Source organism: Sturnira hondurensis, unplaced genomic scaffold (genome assembly GCF_014824575.4).
Source record: "Sturnira hondurensis isolate 20B ecotype Veracruz unplaced genomic scaffold, ASM1482457v3 Scaffold0004068, whole genome shotgun sequence".
Taxonomy (NCBI): Eukaryota; Metazoa; Chordata; class Mammalia; order Chiroptera; family Phyllostomidae; genus Sturnira; species Sturnira hondurensis.
The window spans coordinates 9,819,263-9,838,792 of record NW_028076699.1 but is presented as its reverse complement, the minus strand read 5'-3'; the positions used below and the strand labels follow the sequence as shown (position 1 = coordinate 9,838,792).

Genomic DNA, 19,530 nt, shown 5'->3' with positions numbered 1-19,530 from the left:
ATGTCTATTGTCGCTGTCATTTGAATGGCAATGACAATGGCCAACCAATGCGGGCAGGATTGACCCATGGTAGCGGTCAACTGGTGTATCTTTTTAAGACTGATTTCCTCACGAAGTACTACGAGAGCCACTGAGGTGCCACCCCCTTGGCTGGAGAAAAGAGAGATGTGTGTCACTATGTAATAGTCATGTTTTAAATGCCACAGCCCCTGTGCGGGGCTCCTCCTCCGAGAAGCTCTCCCTGACCAGCCAGCTGGGCTATTCTCTCTCCTCTTTGAGCTCTCACGGCACGTAGCATCCAAGCTGCCATTTAGCACTTGATTACAGACTGTCTGGTTTGCTCTCTAATTGCTTTCTCTGTGTATGGGGTTGTCAGCTCGGCTAAATCACAAGATCTGTAAGAATAATGACCGCATCTCATTTGTATCTCTCAAAACACCTAGCTCCGTACTTTCTACACAGTAGGAATTTAATCAGTGACATGCTGACTTGACCTGCCTAAAAATATCTGCTGTTTCACCTGGCACCAGAGAACCACTAAGAGGAGAAACATGGATAAAAGACAGAATTCACAGAAACAGGAATGTAAATGGCCTAGGAAAAAAAGTTAAACCTGGCTTATTAGAAATCAAAGAAATGTAAATGAAATTGAGATCCAATTTTCCTTATTACAGGCACTCATTTAAAAATTATAAAAGGGCTGGGGAGGTCGTTGAGGAGGCTCCTGTGCGTGTTGCTGGTGGGAGGGCTTGTGCGGTGCTCTCCATGACAGTCTGGAACAATAGCAAGTGTCTAACAAGCCCGTACCCTCTGCCCTCGGTAATTCTGCGTTTAGAAATCTCTCCCAGGAGATACAGGGAGACACAGACAAAGACTTATGCACAAAGGTGTTCATCACATTGTTATTTTCAACAGTGAATTTTGAAAGACGGGTTAAGTACATTCTGGCATGGGGGTACTATTGCGGCAATAAGATGAGGTTTTTATTTGAAAAGATGTCAATTCCTTTCTCACTGTGAAAGCAATGAAAATGAAAATGAAACTGTTTTTAACTACAGGATTAAAAACAGTAAAAAACTTGATCAAATACAAATTAGAAAAGCTGGCACTTTGATATACTGTTGAGATAGTCATCAATGACAATTTTGCAAGAGCAAAATTTTTTAAAAATTTGTGCAAATTAAAGAAATGCACATAACTTTTGACCTAGAAATTGCACCTCTAAGAATCTAATTCATAGATATGCCTACACATATATACGCAGAAAACGCACAAGGTTATTTATTGTGACTTGTCTGTAATGGAAGAAGAAGAAGGAGGAAGAATGCAAATCAGTGGAAGACTAAAGAATGAGGTACATCTTATTTTTAAAGTTATTTCTTTGAAGACTTTTTAGTGACATGGAAAAACATATAACACTATGATTCTTGTGTTAAAAAATGTATGGCACTAAAAACACTTAGTGTCACTTATAAATGACATTAAAAGAAAAAAGTTCAAAATTGCATAGTGATTATAATTTTCTATTTGTGAAAACCAACCAACCACAGGCCCCCAAACTACACTTCGCACGGGGTAGAGCAACTGGGAAAGTGTCCACGAAGTGTTGGTCATGTGTCTCTGAGTGGTGAGATAGTGAGTGATTTTTAAATGTTCTCCTTTGTACTCTTTGTATTTTATGCACATTTTACAAGGTGCTGTATTGCATTTACAGAGAGAGAGAGAATATTTCTAAAAGAAAACATGAACTGAATCACACCCTTCAGTGGCTCTTCATGGGTAAACAGCAACGGTGCTCTAACTCTCAAACATACTCTGTTAAGGGGTGTGGTTATTAACCCTGTTTCAACAGGAGGAGACTGGGGCACAAAGAACCTGGTTCCCAAGTCTCCTCCCCGAATGACATCACTGGGTTGTCACCTTCTTAGTCCATAAATTGTAAGCTTGACCTGAAGCCGCCCCCATTCTAGCCTCACTTCTGGCCACTTTGCTCCTTCCCCTTATATCACAGGGACACCATCCCCCAAGACGGTCAGCACCGACAGCTGCCCTAGCCCTGAGGACAGGCTGCTCTCACTTTGGTACCTGGCTCACATGTCTTCATTCTTTAATGCCCAACCCTGATGCCACCTGCTGTGAGGAGCCCTCCCGAAGAACCTCCTTAAGTTGGTCAGGTGCCTCTCCTGGCTCCTAAGCCCCTCTGCTGAATTTCTCCTGCACTTAACTCTCTTTTAAACTGTCGTCATCATCATCGTTGTCTCCTTCTTCACCAGTGTTGTTGCTGTTTTGTTTAAAGTATTCCCTTTCATCCAACTAGGAGTTGTGAGTGAAAGCCTGTGAACTGGATTAGGCTGCAGACGCTCACCCTGCATAGTATAACATAGTGTAAAAAGAGAACTAAACTGTCCACATTCAAACATTGGGAGATCTTGCAGAGACATCCTGAGTTCCAGCTTCTCTTTCAAACTCTATCTGGCAACACCAGGCCCACACTGCTGCATGGCCGTCTTTAGAAGGAGCTGATAGAGGCCGTTTGGGCAAGTGCAGTTTGCCATCCTCTCCGCTACTCCCTGTTGCCTCCTATCAGCCAGTTTCCCTTCTTCACTCATTGGCCCAACTCCTGAGACAGACTCTTTATGAGTAGTTCCTCAGTGAGTTTTTGCTGGGTTACACCACCTGAACCTTTCTGTGCATTACTATCTCACTATTCCGTGAGCCAGCCCTTGGGTCTGGGCTCATCTGAGTGGTTCCCGTGCTGGTGTCAGCGGTCTGGCTGGCTGTTGGCAGTGTTAATTAGATGACATGATTGTCACCATCCCCTAGGCAAGCCTGGTGTGGTGGAGGGTTTCCAAGAGCAGAAAGTGGTCAGGTCTCATGATCCAAGTGCTTCCCAAGACGTGTGCTTTAATGTCATGTGTAATAAAGTGAGTCACAGGGGTAGTCCAGAGTCAAGGAGCAGAGAAATGGATTTCACACTCTGATTGCAAGAGCCACAGAGTGGCATTGCAAAGACTCAGGTAGGCACAGGCGAGAATTTGTGGTCATTTTTGCAATTTACCATAGGCAGGGGCCTTGTCATGCTTGTCTATCACTCATGGCAGAAAAAAAAAAAAAACCCACAGGGTCTGACCTATGGGAGGATTAATCAGTAAACGTTTGTTTAATTAAACAAAAATGAATGCAAATGAGCCTATTTACCTCTGGCTTTGAAATCTCTTCTCACAGACCCTTCTCAGCTTTCATTAGCTTGCCTTGCATCCTCAAAGAGCTTCCCCATGTCCTGTGCTGAGGTGAAGCAGGGAGGGTGGGACCTCTCAGGACCCCAAAGACAAAGGTCCAGTTAGGGCTTTGGGTTAAGGCACCACCCCAGACTGAGTTGTCTGCAGTGAGAAGGCCTTGGATCTGTGGCCACTCTAAGCAAAACGCCAATGAAGCCACAGCCAGAATGCTGGTTTATTGGAATGGTCCCCTGTGGTTTTAAAATTGTGGTGTGGAGATCATCTAATGATCTTAGTTTTGATGGGGGCTCGGTGTGTGTGGGGGGGCAGTGGGAGAGTCCTCTTGCTAACGGGAGTTGTGCCTGCCCTGCAGTCCTGTCCTTGCCTTTGGCATGGCCCGTGGCTCTCAGCTGAGATGCCAGCTACCCTCAAGGCAAAGCTGGAGACAGAGGCATGGACAATGATGGAATTGCTCAGCCCTGGTGATACAGGGTGACTTGGATTCTTGCCCATGAGGCTCCCGAGGACCGGGCCAGTGAGTTCTCATTTCAGCTCAGTCACTACCCTGCTAACCCTCTGACTTCAGATGCCTGCAATAACCTGCAATAACCTATAATAACATGGGAGGCAGTGGGTGCGGTGCAGTGCTCCCTAAGTGCCCTTCGGATGCTGAGATTCGGAGGGCTCGTACACATGCACTTGTGCATATTTGCCCAGTCCCAGGACACTCACAGACCCAGTTACATCCCTACTTTCTTTCCAGCTTCCTCATTTGCTCCCATAACTTCAATTACTCACCTCCTTCAAGGCTTTGCTCAAATATCATCTTCTCAGTGAGACCTATCCTATCCATCCTGTTTAAATCCATAATCAACTCTCCTTCATACCATTCCCCCTCACCCTGATTGGCTTTTTCTTTTTTTATCATACTTGTAATCTTTTAGCATACCACATAATTCATTTATGTATTGTTTGTTGTTTAATGTGTGTCTCCCTCTTTTAGAATACAAGTACCACTGGGTAGAGATCTTTGATTTGCTGATATATTAGTACCTGGCACATCAGTAAACAGAACAAGTGCAATGAGTGAATTCACAAACCTTTGTGACAGTAACTCTCCCATGCACACCTCCAGCTCACTCCTGTGGTTTGAGGTCCACATCCATCTATTTAATTGACCACTGGTTCTGCATAAGGTCTGAAGCAGGATCTTATTTGGCTCACTGTCTTCTTCCTGGTGGTGATCTTCACTCCCATTCCATAGGGGTGGAAACTGAGGCCTAGTGATGAGCAGGGCTTGTCTAAGGTCATGTGACTACCTCACTATGAATCACCCCTCCATGCGATGACATTTGGGGGCTGTTCCGAAGTGAGCAGGATCCCTTTGATTCACCTGCTTGGACCACTGTTCTTTCTACAGGTCAGGGAGAGAGAGACACTCAGAGGAAATGATCCCAGCCCAAATAGAGTGGGCCAGGCCAGATCCAGTGACATCGGTCCTAAGAAAAAAGAGGAGCTCTTCTGGGTGTGCCTGACATTCTTCCACTTTCTAATGGGAAGAACACTCCCTCTTCCTTCAGGAAAACTGCTCCTCTTCCATTCCATGAAAGAGGTGTTACCAGTCAGGACACTCTCTTCCCTCTGTGAATACAGTCTTTTACAATAACCCATGACTATGAGCACGGTGATTGGCTCAGGGATGGGCTCGTGACAAAGCTAGACCAATTAAACACTTCCTTGAGATTTAATCTGTGGACACTAGGAAAGCCAAAGTGTGGAATCCCTAAAATACAAGGGTGGAGCTAAGGTCACCCCTTTCCCATCCCTCTACTCTCTTACTCCGAGTTCTGAAGGACAAGTTCTGAAGGACACCTGTAGACACAGGAAGACCACCTAGAGTAGGTCATAGTGAGATACAGAGTGAGAACAAATGGGAGCAAGAGTGAAAGCAGGTGTATGTACGTGCGTTATCTGACACCATCTTTTGGGTCCTTGGAGTTTCTGATTCTAGTGCTACTCCTGGACTTTCTAACAAAGTGAGTCAATAAGTTCTCTTTTTGGCTTAATTAGTTTAAGTAGGGTTACTGTCACTGCAACTGAGAGTGCCCTACCACATGCCCAAGGTCAGGTTGGATGGAAATCAACCAAGGAAACTCAACTCAGTGAAATCCAAACAAATAAAAGCAAACTGGTACAATCCAACCCAGTTAACCCCAATGCAAATAAACCCCACACCAATGCGACCTAATGGGGCTTTTGAGCCAGTGCAGCACTGAAGGAGCTCTGGCTTCTCGTCAGAAGGTCTGGAGTCCAGGCTTGTTTCTGGCCCACCAATGGGCCTTGGATGTGATGCTCTCCTTCCATGGAGTCCAAACCACCTGCCACATGAAGTAAACGTATATCTGATCTGAGAGTATCCAATGAGGAAATGGAGAGGGGAAAAGTGAACAAAGTTGAATGGGTTCCCCAGCCTTGATGATGATCCCAAAATCCTTTTCTTCATAATAAGTCTCCTTACCATTCCCTAAATTAAGGACTTCCAAGCACCCCCTGGAGAAGAAGGCCAAGAAAACCTCAGGTTGAGTTCTGCCTAAGCTGTGGCTGGAGGCCGTATAGGGGAGCTCTGGGCACGGGCTCCTCTGGAGCAGGTCAGCCTGCATTTGTGTTTGATTCCAACCCTTCTTAGCTGAGTGAACGTGGGCACGTTGCTTACCCTCTGCAAGCTTCAGTTCCTTCACGTGTCAAATGGAGCTGATAATTGTAACTACTTCCTAGGACTCTAAAGATTTAATGAGATGATACTCCTGGTGCTGACAACAGAAAGTGCTCAGAAAATGTTTTTCACTATCACGATTACTACTGGCATGTAGACAGCATCTTTCATTTATTTTCTAAAGTGCATATACATGCGTAGTTTTACTTAATGCCATCGTTAGTCATGTGAGAGAGAAATTCAAGCCCCATTATATGCAGGAGGACTCTGAGATTCAGAGACACAAAGGGACTTATCCCAGGTCACAGGGCTGGCAATGACAGAGCCCAGAGCCGAACCCGGGGCATACATCACAGCACAGCTCTACCCAACATTCGCTTGTTCAGATTTCTGTTCTTCAGGAACTGAAAGAGGGAGGGTTCTGTTGTTGTTGTTTGTTTCTTTTTAGGTGGCATTGCTGCATCAGCCTTGCATTAGGGTTGCTTCTGTTCTGTGACAGATTACATTTGTCAAAGGGAGGAAGTTAGTGAATCAATAAGCTTTTACTAAAGGCCCACAGACCTTCTGGGTGCCCGGCCTGGTGCTAGGGTCAGGGTGGAGATAAGAGAAGGTGGGGGTTAGGGGAAGTCTCTAAAGGTGAGCCTTTGGGGGATGTCCTCTCATCCTTCAAAGCCCATCCCAAACCCACCCTGGACATCTTCCTAGGAGAAGAGAGGGAAGGAGCAGTCTTGTTGAGCACCTATCACATGTCAGGCATGTACATATGTCAACATACCCAGTCCTCAAAAGAACTTTTGGCAGAATTCTCATTTTATTTATTAAGAATCTGAGGATAGACAGTATATGGAAGTTGCCCAAAGTCACGACTAGGACCCAGTGGAGCTGGTCGGCACCACGTCTGCCTGAGGCCAGCCCAGGCCAAGCCACGCTCTGCTGCTGAGCCAACATCAGCTCCTGCAGCAGGAGCTGGGATCCCTGACTCTTTCTCATCTCTGCCACCTTGCGGAGTACATCGCATTATTTTTTCACTGGTTTCCCCCCTTAGACTAAACTCCTTGATGGCAGGGACAATATTATTGTTTTTGTACTTCTGCCTAGCACAGGCCTGAGCTCTGTTTTATGAATAGTACTTTTGTGTCTTGCTTAAGAAATCTCTATTCTCCTGTGTTACCTTTTAGGAGGTTTATAGTTTCCTGTTTTACTTTAAATCTATAATTCATTTTGAATTGATGTTGTATGGTATAGGAAGAGGTTAGTTTTAGTCCTGCCCCCCCCCCTTTTAAACATTTGATGGAGTACTGTCTGTGAAAAAGTGTATTCTTTCTCCAGTGTGCTGTGGTGCCATTGTCTTAATCAAGCACTCAGAACAGTGTGAGTTTATTTCTGAAGTTTCTTTCATCAATCTAGTCAACTGTCCTTGTAGTTAGCACCAACTAATTATTTTAATTCCTAATTATTTTATCTGACTAGACCTTTGTGATAAGTTATTCTATGTGGTAGAGTACGTTTTCTCATGTTATTCTTCTTTCTCTCAGTAGTGCCTTCACTATTCTTGGTTCTTTTTATTTCTATATGAATTTTAGAATCAGCTTGTCAATTCCTATAAACCAAATATTGTGGCTTTGGGATTGAACTGAATCTATAGAGCAGGTTGGGAGAGGCGACTTCTTTGCAATATTGAGTCTTTCAATCCATGAATCTGGAATATCCCTCCACTTATTTAGGGCTTTCTTAATTCCTTTCAAGATCTTATAGTTATTAGTGTAGAGTATTCATCAATGATGCGAACAAATTCTTTGCTGAATCACAAAATGGTTTTTGAGTACTGGAACAGTATTTCCTCAATTTTTTTGTGTTACAGACATGACATACATTATAAATTTAATTTGCACTGTGGACAGTTTCTCAGTCACTTTCTTAAATTTAGATACTGAGAAAGGGATAAGTAGACCCTTACTGGTAGCTTTGCCAACTTCTGAGGTGTAAATATTCCCACCATGGCCGACTCTCACTACCGACTTGAACTGAACTCGGAATCAGAAAGGGAGGCCCAGAAGCACGGCTGTAGGGTTTCCACCGTACAGACACACCGTACAGATTGTGAGTGTCTGAGCACCGTACAGAAACAGTGGATGTCCACAATCTCAGGGGCTCCGATAAGCACAAAAAGTAAATCACTAGGAAATAATGAGTTCTGAATATTATTATTGTTTTAATACAATATCTTTAATTGTAAGTTTATAAATTTTAATTTTAATAGTAGCTATTTTTAACAAGTGACTCATACAATTTCTGCAAGTTTAAGCACCAGATGATATGAGTTGACTCTAACATACTGCTCAACCACCAATAACTGTACTTCTTCTGTGTCAGGCACCATGACCAATTCTGTACATGCAGCATGTCATTTAATCACAACAGCTATATAAGGGCTGTTTGTGTATTCCTGTCCGGATGGATACCGCACTGTCTGTCTTTCAAACACAGTTTGATTCTGTGAAAAATGCAGTGGCCTTTGTCCCCAGAGAAAGTAGGAATCCACTTCTCTTTCTTTTCCTCCTGTCTGGACCAGACAAATGTCCTGATGCTTCTCTCTCCTCTCTGCCCCTCCGTTGCCATGGTCACTGAAGCCTCCCTACCCCCAAGGGCTCTTCCTTTTACCAGCCTGGGACTTACCTCATACTACCCCACCCCAGGACTTCCACAGGGCTCCCGTCCTGTGGGGGCCCCAGTGACTGGTACCCTCACCCCAAACTGGGGTCCCAGGACCCATTGCTCTCCAGGAAGGGGGTTTGTGTGATAGGTCCTGGGATTTGAATGGTCCTTACATCTGTCCTAAATTAGTGTGGAACCAATCCACGTCTTTCATTTGGGGTCATGGCAATTTGATTTTCTCACCGTAGTGTTTGTGCCTGGGCAGCATGGGCTCCCACCTGTCCTGTCCCCCCTCCTTCATTGCTCTGCTCCTCTCCCCCTGGGTCTTTCTCCTTCACTTTTTTCTCCCTCCTGTCCTCTCTCTGGTCATCTTCCTGCTGCTCTGTCTCGTGCTCTCTTGTTCTCTTTCTCTCCTTAACTTTCTTCCTCTGCATGGTCCCCATCCCCACACCGTGGCCTTCGCGGCAGCTGGTTTTATCTTGTCTTCTCTCTGTCTCCCTCTCTGTCTTGCCCTGTTTCCGAGACCCTCAACTCCTCCCACGTTTTTGCTCTCAAGCGTGTCTCTGTCCCCATTCTGTCTCCATCTCCACCCGAGTGTCTTTCGCAGTCTTCCTATCTGACCCTTGGTCTGTCTTTGCCTCCGTGTCCACACCCTCACCTCTCTCCATCTGTCTCCGCATCTCTGTGTCTCTGTCTGCGGCTTACCCCCTGTCTCTGCGCCCCCCTCGGCACCTCTGCAGCCCCTGAGACTGAGAGTCTGGGTGGGATCAGAGGGGAGCCAGGCCAGCTCCCCCACCCGAGCTTCCACACAGAAGAGCTCCATCGCCCTCTCAGAACCTGCAAGGCCGCTGCACACTGGAATGTGCTTGGGCTGAGGCCTGGCGCTGAGGAAATCCATCTGTCATTTCTGATGGAAAGGGCCCCTTCCCAGGAGGCCTCTGTCCTGCCTCTGTTCCCCCTCGCCTGCCCATGAACTCTGCGAACACCTGAGGGAGAGCTGCTTGCCTGTCGGGAAGAGGGTTCCACATGGGAGCAGCTTTCCAAGGAAAACACCGCCTTGATAGATCATGTGTTGGGAGAGGGCTGGTTCCACACACCATAAATTGCCAGCCTGACTTCCCCCGTGGGGCCCCGCAGTCCCCAAGTTGAGGTTCTCCTGCAAGGCCAGGCTGGGTTGGCACAGCCTGACTTGGTGCCTGGAGGGGGAGGTCAGGAGGCCTGGGTACAAGTGATAGTCCCAGCCAGCAGCCAGAAACCAGGCCAAGCATCCCACCTGCCTCCCATCAGACAGAGAGCTGAGATCAGGGTTCATTAGGCACAGGGATCTGGGGCAATAAATACTTGGGGGACTCCCTTGGGATTTGTAGTTCCAAAGTGTATTCATAGCTAGCATCTCTCAGTTTCCACACTGGGTGGGGGCACTGGTTAGCTCCCTTTTAGGTAAAGAGGCATTAATATTCAGAGAGAGGAAATGACTGAGAAAGGTCCACAGCCAATTAGAGACAGGATTGAGAATGTTTGACTTAAAGTTCTGTTCCGACTCCCCTCCCATCTCCTGTTTCTTGTCGGAGAGGATTCCTGGGGGAGAAAGGCATTAGGTTGGGCCTGAACAGTGAGCCACATCACCCATTCCTTCACCATTTACTAGGTCTTTACTGCGTGCTCAGTATTCAAGGGCCACAGGGATGAATCTCACAGGGTTTCCACCTGCTGGAAGCTTAGTCTGAGGGTTGACACACCTATGGTAAAAAGTAAATAGAACTATGTAGGAAGTACCAGTGGGAACTGCAGAGACCTAAAGGAAAATCTGGGGAAACCTAAAGACCACAGTGCAAGAGCCCAGAATTGGGCAGAGTTGAGCCCAGGAGAACGTAGGGTCGCATTTCCGACCAGCTCAGTGAGAAGGAGACTCAAACATTAAATTCCTGTTTAGGCAACACAGGGACTCGCTCCGTCGTGCACGGCTGTATCATGGACTAAGGTGCAAACCTGCTACAATCTTATAGCCACTACCGGCCTTTGCGCAGTTTCATCTTATCTTGGGGTGGCTCTCAGAGGTAGGTAGGAGCTGAGGCACAGAGAAGTTAGCCTGTCCCGTAGCTGCTCTGTGGCCAAGGCAGGAGTCTAAGCCACCTTAACCATTACCCCAGGTCATGAAATCTTCCTACCATCATCTCTGTGATCCTTCTATATGTCCCAAGTCTACAGTGCCAATCTGAGAGCATCTCATCTGTGCTGTGCTCAACCTCCTGTAACATCCTTGTCCTCAGGATAAAGCTCAGCCTCCCCTCTTCTGGGCCTCCCCGAGAACCTGGACCCTCACCACCCTTTTCTTTTCTCTGCTTCTCGCTCTCCTTCTCCCTCCAGCCAGGCTGGCCGGCCCCCATTTTCTAAACACATCCTGCTTTCATGCCCCTGTACCTGCATTGCCACCTTGCTTTTTCCATTGCCTGCAATACCCTTCTCCCAAGTACAACTCACAGACCACTTCTTCCAGGAAGCTCTCCCTAACTGTCCTCCTCCCACCTATGTACCTGCAGCTGTGCACGACGGAGCGAGTCCCTGTGTTGCCTAAACAGGAGTTTAATGTTTGAGTTTCCTTCTCACTGAGCTGGTAGGAAATGTGACCCTAGGTGCTCCTGGGCTCAACTCTGCCCGATTCTAGGTTCTTGCACTGTGCTAGGGAGGGGTTGCTCTGGTTGTCAGTCAGCTACGTGAGAGCTGTCCCTTGCCCCCGCCACAGGCGCCCGTCTGGCCTGGCAGCCGTGGGTGGCCCTGTACCTGTTGGGGAGGGGCTGCCCGGACACACCTCTCGTGGGCACACCCTCCCCTGAGCAGCCCTAAGTCCTTCTTCCCGCCTGGGGAGTCGCAGGTTTTGCTCTGCTCCTCTGTGCAGCCTGGGTCTTTGGAAAATCATGCCCCTTTCTGCATCTTCCAAGCCAGTCTATCTCATTTCTCTGTTTCAGCTTCGCTGCACAGCTCTATTTCTCCTCCGAAAGAAATGCTAGAAACACTTGCTGCACACACTGTTTTTCCTTCCTACCACATACCCGTCCTGAGGCAGTGAGCACTGGGCCCTTCCATGCAGGAGTAAGGGCAAGGGCAAGGGCAAAAAGAAACTACCAGTAGAGGACTAAAATACTGCTGTTATCTCAACATATTATTCAATATCATCACAATCTCAATCCCAGTGAGAGGAACAAAGCAAGGAGCAGGGAACAGCGCATGGAGGGGAGGGGGGAATGGTACACAAACACAGGCCTAACGGTCCATCTAGCCAAGCAGTCTGGATGGAGACAGGGGTGGGATAGCAACCCATCCCCAGGGCAGTGGGCCTGGGCCGGTGCTCCGTTTTCCCCTCCATTGCCCATCCTGGCGAAGCCTGTGCTAGCTGGGCTGGGAGAACCCACCCCGCCCAGCCCTAGTCAGGTTGCTCTTCCTGTAAGTCAGTCTGCCTCATGGAGAAGTGGCAGCTGAGATCTCTCCCCAGCACTCAGACACAAAAGGACAGGCACAGCCTCGCTTTCATGTGTATGTGTGGATATGCCCAGAAGCACACCTGGGTGGAAAGCTCACAGACACACACATAACACCCACACCCCCTCACCCCACTACACCTCTGTTTACAAACATTCAAAACCGACTCACAACCGACTGCCTTACATACAAATACATGCATAAACATGTATCTGCATCAAATCACAGATGCAGAAGTTAAAGAGCACACACGTGGACACATGAATTCACCCAGACACGAATGTGTGCACCCACAGATCCTTGCTTCCAGAGCCATACATGTGTCACACATACCCACTCACAGGTGAGGAGCACATGCTCACTGGGAGTGTAATCGGGGAGGTAGGGCGCTTAGCCCTGGAGAACAAGGCAGAGGGTGTTTTTGAGGGACAGTGTTCGCTTGCTGCCATTACGAAGCACAACGGAGGGAGAGGCTTAGATAGCAGAAGTTTATTTCCTCACAGCTCGGAAGGCGGGAAGTCCAAAATCAGGGTGTTGGCAGGGCTAGTTTCCTCCGAGGCCTCTCTCCTTGCCTTGTAAATGGCCATCTTCTCCCTGTGTCCTCGAGTGGTCCTCTCTCTGAGCTCATCTGTGTCCCAAGCCCTCTTCTTGTAAGGACACTGGTCATATTGGATTAGGCCACACTCACATGACCTCATTTTATTTATTTCCATGTAGAGACTTCATCTCCATTAGGAGATACTAGGGATTAGGGCTTCAACACGTGAACTTCGGGGGAGCACAGTTCAGCTCATAACAGGCAGCTTGCCTTTAACGGGGAAGACAGACCCAAGCAACGGAAGCATAAAATGATTCCGCCCTGACAAGGACTATGCACAATCAGGAAGGGGCTGAGGGAGAGAACAGGATAGAGTGGAATGGCACCTTTAAACAGGTAGTCTGCAGAGCACAGGCCGCCTGCCCTGTCCTGAGCTGAGTGCACTTGCCCCGCCAGGTCTGTCCACCCCTGTATTCTAGGCCCCATCCAGGACCTGCCTGGGTGTGCAGCTCAGCAAGCATGTGCAGAGGTGGACACATGGGTGAGTGGATGAGTGAGTGCCATGCCCCTTCAGCTTCAGAGACCTGGCTCTTATGTAGGAAAGCCCTGAAGGCGAGGCAGGCAAGAACATCCGTGCCTGAGTGCCTGGGTGGTCAAACAGGGTGTGGATGGCCTGGCAGGAGCCCAGAGCCTCAGCCTGAAGGAAAAGCAGGAGGGAGGAGAGGAGAGGAATGCTGAGGGCTGCCCTGAATGCCAACCCTGGGTCTGCTGTGTGATTTTGGGCAAGTTACCTAACCTTTCTGAGTCAGTTTCTCATCTGCGAAATAGGGAATAAAATGGTAGCTACCTCACAGAACCGCTGTGAGGATTAAGTGAGATCATCCACGTGAAATGCTTAGCACAAAGTCTAACCCATAACCGGTACGTAATAAAGGCTAGCTAATATTGCCACAATTGTTGGTATTCCTTCTGGAAAACAAACACACCAAGTGCCTGAGTCATTCTTGGCTCCACCTCTCCCTTACCACACACATTCACCAACCACTAAGTTCTTATTGATTCTGCCTCCTTTATGAGCCTTCTCCATCCCTCGAGGTAACAGCCTCATCGTCTTTCTCCTGAATACCCAGCCAGCCTCCAGCCTCTCACTTAGCAGCCCAGCCTCTACACTGGCCTCCAGAGAAACTCTCTAAACGGCAAAACTGATCCTGTGACTTTCAGGCTTAAAATCCTCCAGAGGTCAGTCCCATGAATGTGATAAAGGGCATTCAAAGCCTTCTTGGCTCTGGCCTCAGTCAACAGGTACCAGACCCCACTGGCATGTGGGACTACTTCCCAGGCCCCAAATCTCTCAAGCTTGCTTGGACTTCTGGGCCTTTGTACATACTTTTCCTCTATTGGAAGGCCCTTCCCATCTTCTCTCCCCTGGCAACTCTTACTAACCTTCCTTGAGATTGAGCTCAAGGGCCAAGGAGCCCTGACCTCACCAGAGTCAGTGTACCCCACCGTGGTTCCTGGGGAGTCAGGCCACTCTGCTGCACTGCCCTCCTGAGCATCGTGAGAGCAGCCGTTTGCTGAGTCTTTGGGGTGTCTCTGGCACCTGCACCAGGCCTGGCTTAGGAGGCTCCCAAGACATTCTTTGAATCGTTGGACAAAGGCTTGACCCTGTGAGGTAGAGACTGTTCTCTTAGTTTTATAGACAAATAAACTGGAGTTCAAAAAAGGCTAAGTGATCTGCCTAAGCTTATATAACCAGGCTAACCCACGTTCAGAGCCCTTTCTACCCATAGTGTCCTCTGCCTGGAATTCCCCCTCTTCTCTCTCTTTTCTGACTCATTCTTTAGACTCAGCTTAGATAACGCTGCCTCTGAGAAGCCCTCCAGGTTCTATCTTCTGGGCCTGCCCAGTGCTGCTTCTCTCACAAACTGTAGAGTAGACTGTTTCTCACTTTTGGACTATGACCATAGGGACCAGGGGTGCCTCTAGGGTATTTGGGGTTTTCCAAAACTAGTATGCCATCCAAAACTAGTATGTCAGTATCATTCCAGAGACCCAGTTTCATGGGTACCTATAGAAGAAATATCACATCAGCTAATGGAAGTGATCCATTTGCTATGCGGCTCCCTTGGAACTAGTGTCTGGCCATGGAGTCCCGGGACAAGCCCATAGAAATGAACTCTGGAGCTCTCAGGGATCTGGTTGACATCCCGCATGCAGTGGAGGTAGAAAGAACCTGAAAGGGGAGAAATGGACCAGAGCCTATGCAGGTCTCAGTCCGGGTTCAGAGCGTCCCACCTGTATGAATGACACTGTGAGCCCTGGGCAGTCCCAGACACTGGAGAGGGACATGGAAATCTTGCAGAAGGCACCATAGTAGAGCTACCTGGGTGGGAGGGAGCAGGAGCACTGCTTGCTCAGGGCAAGAAGCAGCGCCCACCCTATGCACCCCGGGGACAACTCAGCCTTGGGACCATTCATGGAGCCTGGGTGGTTCACACAACCCAAGGCCAGGATGAGCCTGTGGAGTTACCTAAAGCGTGAGTGACATTAACAGAGAATGGTTTCTAGACCAAGAGGGCTCGGTATCTGCTATTTTCTGCTGACCAATCCACATCTAGAGTTCGGTGTTCAGTGAGGAACTTTGTGTTTGAAAAGGAACCGGGAGGAATTGGATTACGTTTAGCTATTAGAAGGGTCATCACATGGAAAGAAAAGCAAAAATAATATTGTGAGACCCCAGAGAGTGGGGAGGATATTGCGGAAGATGAGAGTGGGGAGATTTCAGCTAGATTTTCAAAAGTGTATTCTAATAATCCTGGCTCTTCAGACATGACCTAGGCTGCCTGGTGAGGTAGCGAGGTCTCTGGGCCCAGAGGTGTGTGAAAAGTGGGCGGATGGGCCACCCTTGGGGAGGCTTCGGGACAGACTCCTGCCTGGGGAGAAGTTTGCTTCAACTCCCCGTGAGGCCCTTTTCAACCTTTTGCGTTTGAGACTAAATCTTCACTTAGAATCTGTCTTGTGTTGGGTATTATGGAGGTTAAAAGAGAAGAGAGATGGGCCCTAGCCATCAAGGGGATACGTCATTATGGGGGGTTGTGGAGGTTCTGGGGTTCTGACAGCCTAAAGGGAGGAACCGCCTGGTACCATAACCACAGATATGTCTTCAAAGGCCAAGGGTGTCGACCCTGAGAACAGTGCTGTCCAGGGGAAACTTCCGTGGTGATGGGAATGTTTTATATTTGGGCTGTCCACCGTGGCAGCCTTTGATAGGCGTATGTGGTGAGTGCCTAGTGTACAGGGCAGCAGAGACGTAGATCATTTGCAGGAAGCTCTATTGGGTGGTGCTACTCCAGGGAGTTACAACAGTCAGCCCCACGACCGAGGCCCAGAAGGTGCCTCTGTCCCTGAGGGCCCTTCCTCTCCTTCCCTCATTGCATCAGCAACACAGAAAAGGAAGGCTCCAGAGCACCTAGCTTCAGCACTGGACAGGCCAGCTTGCTGTGTGATTTTGGGCAAATCCTTCACCTCTCTGGGCTACAGCTCCAATAGCAGGAGAAGTTGAACTATAATAAGGCTTGAAAAAAAAAGACTCAGTGGGTTTGGGATTTGGAAGCTTCACTCTTTCCCCTCCATAGACCCCAACCTTCCACCACCCAGATCTCAGCTCCTATCGACCTGAAGAACTTTTGTATTTACCGCTTAGCACTTGGTGTATGGGTCTATGACCTTCCTTAGAAACTTTTTCTTTATGAGTTTATTTTGGCGTGTGCTGAGCATTCATAAAATTCCTAGGGAACTGGAGGTTTAAAAGTCGGGCTTGTAAAAGGAGTAGGTGGGAGGCGGTGGGAACTGGGCAGAGGGGGAGAGGACAGCAGCCAGCTCCGGGAACCGGGAGGAAAAGGAGTAGGCTTCCATTCTCCTTCTTTTCTGGCCGAGCTGCCTATGAGCTCTGCGTCTTTTGGGTCATGAAAGGGGAGAAGAGGTGGAGGAGACAGAAGAGGCTAGGGGTGGTGCTGGGAGGAAGGAAACGGAGGCACTGAGGTTGGGATTTCCCCACTGGGCTAGCAGAGCCCAGCCCGGTTCCGATGAGGGGTTCCTTTGGCTTGCCTCGGGTTTTTCTTGTCATTCATCTCTTCTATGGCCCGGCCGCTCCTCAGCAGGTTGGAGGTGCTGGTGAATGGCTCAGAGAGCACAGGGCATATGAAACAAATTAGGTCTCCGTTACAGCCACCCAGAGGCGAGTGATGGATGGGGGCCTGTGTTCACGGCAAAGCTAATTGGCAACACACAGAGACATCCAAGAAAGTATATTATTTTGCCAGACTTCGGAGTCACTGGGCCTTTTTTTTTATTGTAGAACATTATATAGCCAGAGATAAAAAGCACAGTGAAAGTTTTAAATCTAATAAAAGCATTTGACTGCAGAATAAAAATAACATACACAGAGAAGTTTGATTTGGATTCGGGTTTTATTAATGTTCTTTCATTGCAAAATGTTTCCAATTAAAAAACAATTCAGTGAGCACCACATTAATAAGGTGCTTGTCTTTCAAAAGGGCCAGTGATTTTGAAACATAATGGTGGACAGACTCACACGTATGCACAGACAGGGCTACCAGGAGGTTATTACGACAGTTGACATATTCCAAATTAGGGCTGGCAGATCTCAGACCCGGAGAGAGGTGAGAAACCTCATGACTGGGCTTGGAGAAAAAGCAACCGAAGTTCATTCAGCATCACCTGATCCAAGGACCCCCCCCGAATAATACATGACCCTGGCTTCCACGTCACCAAACAGGGATTGGCACGGACTGGCGTCTGCTAAGCCTCAGTTTCCCCATTTGTCAACGAGGCTGTTGGGTTCAGTGGTCTCTGAGGATTTGAACATCTCTCCAGGGAATCCATATTGATTATACCCAAAGATTGCTTAATCCTTGCTTTAGGAAAAGTGAGCTAAATACGAATGAAACTGATTAGCAACGAGGCGACCAAACCACATTTAGAACCTGTCAAACCAGGGGCTGGTGTTTGTGAAAGAGTAACTAGTAGTTTGATTGGCTCCAAATGGAAGTCTGCAGAATAACCAGCCGTAACACGGGGATCAGGGATGTTGCATTATTTGTAATGGGTGGTTTTCAAAGAAACTTCATTTTGCAAAGTGAGTGTTAAGCAGTTCCTTGACCAATGCCTGACAAGTTGCTTTTAGAATAACTGGTCATTTTCCATTTAAGCACTTAACTATGCCCAACTGTTTTTGTTCCCCCGCCCCCACAAATTGAGGCTTAACACTGGTGAGGAAATACAATTCTAACTCAACACTTTTTTAGGTGACTTGAGTGGTTTGCCCCCTGCCTTCCCCGAAGGCCTGGCCTGTGTGGCTCAGTTTGGGGGAATTAATATCTTCTTAGGAGACCACTCACACACCGTGGGGGCCCAGGAATGTTGATTATATAGCTGAAGATAAACCCCTCAGCTCCCCAAAGACAAGGAGCAGGGTCTTTGTTCCAGGAGGGTGTCAGAGAGGGGTGGACTCAGGTTTCCCTCTTTGCAGATTTGGAAACTGAATGCAGTCCTCATCCACATGCCCAAACTTTTCCACAGGCCTCTCTCCCAGCCAGCCTTGTGATGGAGCTCCTGGGGAAGGGCAGAGGCGGCGGGAGCCCCCAGCCACTCTGAGCAGGTTCCCAGCACTCTAGCCCCTGCAGGGCCCAGTGTAGCAGGCCCGACATTGGCTTAAAAGCTTGTTCTTGGGTCAGCTGTTCAAACTGAAGAGAGGAGGGGAATTAGCTTATTTTTTCCTTGCTTTGGCTGCTGATCATACTCTCATTTGCCTTTCTCACACCTTCTGCGTCCCACACAGACTTACAGGGTCTCAGAGATAAGAGCTGATCCGCCAGTGTCAAGTCTGGGCCTGGTCTCCGTCTCCCGGGAAAGTCTGCTCACCTCTCTGTCCTTCTGCACGACCCAATGACCCAGCCTATCCCCTTGTCTCCACCTGCACCCTCAGTGCCTTCGGAAGCTGGCTTGGTCTGTTGGTGACCACTGCCCCCGGGCCCTCTCCTCTCCACCTTCCCAGGGCCTGGATGGCCTTTGAGTAAACAGATAGCCCAGCGAGGTATGTGATCAATTAGCTTTGCTGAAAATACAATCATTCTGTTATTCCAAGCTGATGAGAAGGCCTCTTTGGCCTGCCTCTTCCAGTCTCCACACGCCAATCAGCCTGTGTCACCGATATAATTTTCCACATAAACACAACCTTTGTGCAACATCTCCTCTTGTAAATAGATGTAATTCCCAAACCAAATAACGCACTTGGAGGGGAAGTGGATATTATGCATGCAAAAAGAAAAGCAGCAATTTTTACACTTTCTAGGCAACAAAAGATTACCCCTAATTGCAAGGGGCGGGGGGAACTGGGCGGGTGCGGGGAGAGGGGAGGTGGCTGCTGGGAAGCCGGGAGGCTGGCTTCCAAGAGTCTCTCTCTCTCTCTGCACATGTGTGAGAGCGGACCACCAGGAAGTGCTTAACCCGGGGTTGGTCCTGTTTAGGCAATGAGGAGAGCGTGGTTATTGTTGTTGATATCTTAAAGGAAACAGCGAGTTACTTAATTATAAGGCTGGATCTCCCTTGCCAGGAGGGGCCCCCTTCCCCGCTTCAAACCTGAAACTGTACATATGCCGTTGCATAAATGTCCCCTACATTCCTGGTCAGGAATGACCTCAGTGGGCCTGCAACTGTGTGAGTTCCCATGAAAGGCACTGGTGTGCCTTTCTCAATGTTCTGCTCGCTTAAGTCAATCCCTAAATTAGACCTTGAAAGCAGCGGAAGTTCCCAGACAGCCGGGAGGGAGACCGCCGCAGAACCCGCTGTGTAATCCTGGCCAGGTCTGGGCACGGCTGCCTCCTGGGCTCTCCAAAGCCATGGAAATG

The 19,530-nt window shown here is 48.3% G+C and overlaps 1 long non-coding RNA gene across 1 annotated transcript in view; it reads left to right on the top strand.

Moving 5' to 3' along the window:
• The first annotated feature begins 1,303 nt into the window (after positions 1-1,303).
• The window catches only part of LOC118985022 (uncharacterized), a 33,050-nt gene continuing 14,823 nt past the window's right edge, over positions 1,304-19,530 (top strand). Inside the window, exon 1 of the long non-coding RNA XR_005066033.1 lies at positions 1,304-1,354. This is a non-coding gene — a long non-coding RNA (uncharacterized LOC118985022). The remainder of the gene's footprint in view (positions 1,355-19,530) is intronic.